General features: G+C 34.6%; 1 long non-coding RNA gene across 3 annotated transcripts in view; it reads right to left on the bottom strand.

The window, feature by feature from the left end:
* The window catches only part of LOC123798267 (uncharacterized), a 174,859-nt gene that overhangs the window by 71,176 nt on the left and 100,773 nt on the right, over positions 1-2,910 (bottom strand). The window lies entirely within an intron of this gene.

Raw genomic sequence — 2,910 nt, 5'->3', positions numbered from 1 at the left:
CTGTGGGGGGAAGATGTGAATCTGCATATATTACTATTTTTCGCATCACAATTATAAGCATTCAAAACTCATCTCCTTTGATAAATAATGAGAAGCTCTTAGCATGATCCAATTCTCCAGGGCTATACTTGGTTGCCAAAGAAAGATGTAGATGTATGTGTATACACGCTCATGTGCATGCCAATGAGTCTGTGTATCTTGTAGGGTGTGTGTGTGTGTGTGTGTGTGTGTGTGTGTGTCTATGTAAAGTACTGGTTGTTCTCATTCCTCAGACCTAGCATTTCCAGATAGAAAACAAGTATTTATTTATAATTTAATTTGATCTTAATTCCAATAAAGTTAACATAAAACAAGTATTTTACCTTGGCCAAAAGAACCTACAGACCACACTACCTTACAAGAAACAGATTAACGTGTCATAAATCTTAACCATGTGGTTAAAAATAAAATACAAAGAAATTAGAAGGTAGAATATGAGGAGCCACCTTTAGGAATAAATTTGTCCCCTCTCTGCCATTGCCTGCGTTTTGGTAACCATCTAAAAAACTTATACAGCAAATGGTACAGTTAAGCATGAGGAACACTTGGAAGATCTGGGCACGGAGGGTATCAGCTGTCACTGAGAACAAGATTCCTCAGCTGTTCCCTTTCTTTCCCCTTATAAGTAAGTTCTGTCACATAGGCCTATAAAAATGAGGGGTCAAGACAGCAATTTCCTTTTGATTCTGATTATCATATTAAATTACTCAGGATCATAGCTGCAAAAAGCCTCTAAATTCTTCTTTCTCCTCCTATAATTTCTGTTTATAACAAATAACACCTAACCAAGCGCCATAGACATTTATGTCCAATAGGACTAACCATTTTTTAAAAGGCCTCAGCGATGTAAATTGTGACCATGTTAGACTTTCCTTCTGTACGATACCTGACTAAAACACAAGGAAAGTTGACCAAGTGGGAATGAGACCTTACATCTCTTATATTTGAAGCTTCAGGGTGACTTGTTTTTACATTTTTTAGATTTTTTTCATTAATTTTTTAAAATTTTAGGATAGTTCTAGATTTATGGAAAAGTTGAGGAAAGTTCCCATGCACTCCACACCCAGTTTTTCTACTGTTAGCAACTGTATGGTACACTTGTCACAAGAAACCGATATTGATACACTATTAGTAGCAAAAAGAAAAGTCCATGCTTTATTTGGATTTCTACCTAATGTTCCTTTTTTTATTCCAGGCTTACACCTAGGACACTGCATTACATTTACCTATCATGTGACCTTAGGTGCCTCTTGTCTGTCACAGTTTCTCAGTCTTTCCTTGTTTTTGATAATTTTGACACTTATTAAAAGTACTTGTCAGGAATTTTGTAGAATGTTCCTCACTTTGGAATTTATTGATGTTCTTCTCATGATTAGACTAGGTTATGGGTTTTGGAGAGGAACCTGTCAAACACCACCTCAACAACATGATCAAGGTTAATATGAATAATAATATTATGTAGATATCATGTACCCTTGATATGATATGAATGGCACCTGTACCTTCATGAGCTCTACTCTTTAAGTAGAGAGGTCTATGCCAACATATTTAATTCTGTGAATTCATAAATCCAAGACATATAATTGATAACACAAAGGGATTTAGATATATAGTGAGATTAAGTCATTTCCCCCTTAATATGAAATAAAGTATTCTTACTTCAATTCTTCTTTTTCTTTTTTTTTTTCTTTTTCTTTTTTTTTTTTTGTTTTGCTCAGAACACAAAAAGCCCTTTTACACGTAAGCCTGTCATCAATTTTAAGGGATTTCTGCATATGGAGCAAAATATTAAAATAGGCAGTGAATGAAAGTAAGAGCTTATCCATCACTCAGTAATTGCAGAAAAAAACCATTTTTCCTTTGATAGTCCAAAGGAAAACAAATTAGTGGATACATTTCTGCTATTTTAAAAAGTGTTTCTATTATAAAACATAACATTCCTTTAAAATTCTATTCTAATTATTTACATTTGAGATAAGCAATATACCTAGGTAAAATACGTTCAGATTCTCCTGACTGTCCTGCATGTGAGAAATGAGTACCAGCAGCTAATGTAGGTAATGACTCAGTCCTTGCTGTGGGGCAGCAAAGGGAAGAGCTAATAAAAAAAACTTCTCCTGGGGCGCCTGGGTGGCTCAGTCAGTTAAGCGTCTGCCTTAGGCTCAGGTCATGATCCCAGGGTCCTGGGATGGAGCCCCACGTCAGGCTCCCTGCTTAGTGGGGAGCCTGCTTCTCCCTCTGCTGCTCTCCCTACTTGTGCTCTCTTCCTCTTCCATTCTCTCTCACAAGTAAATAAAATTTTTTTAAAGTCTTAAAAAAAAAAAAAACTTCTCCTGAACCTATGTGGATAATATAATCCAGTAGACAGGCCACCCCAGGACATAAGGAGACTGATACTAGGGATCAGATGTGACTTAAGTAAATTATTGCTAAGATGAGAGTCTAAATGTCTCTTAGTTGTAATATACGGAAAGGAACAATGACCTTCCCCAAATTGGGGAATGCTTTTATATCAGACCAAAACAAAATGGAAAATGGATAATAAATCTATATCTTTAAACACAATATTCAACAATTAGAATATAAATGTGTGTATTTACACTTATACACTTATATATGTGTGTGTATATATGTACACGTGTGGGTATACATATATATATGTACATGTGTGGGTATATATACATACATACACACACACACACACACACACACATATATATATATATATATATATATGTAATTATCTAATGTATAAATATGTTCTTTTAAAATCCCAAACAAGCTACTGAGTTTTTTGGGAGGTTTTGTTTTGGTTTGGTTTGTATTTTTGGTTTTTTTGTTTTTACTAATTAATAACCACTCATTAATTAA

The sequence above is a fragment of the Ursus americanus genome, chromosome 1 (genome assembly GCF_024610735.1).
Source record: "Ursus americanus isolate L20-20 chromosome 1, mUrsAme1.1.p, whole genome shotgun sequence".
NCBI lineage: Eukaryota > Metazoa > Chordata > Mammalia > Carnivora > Ursidae > Ursus > Ursus americanus.
Note: the sequence above shows the minus strand (reverse complement) of the source record. Positions and strands in the feature narration are given on the sequence as shown.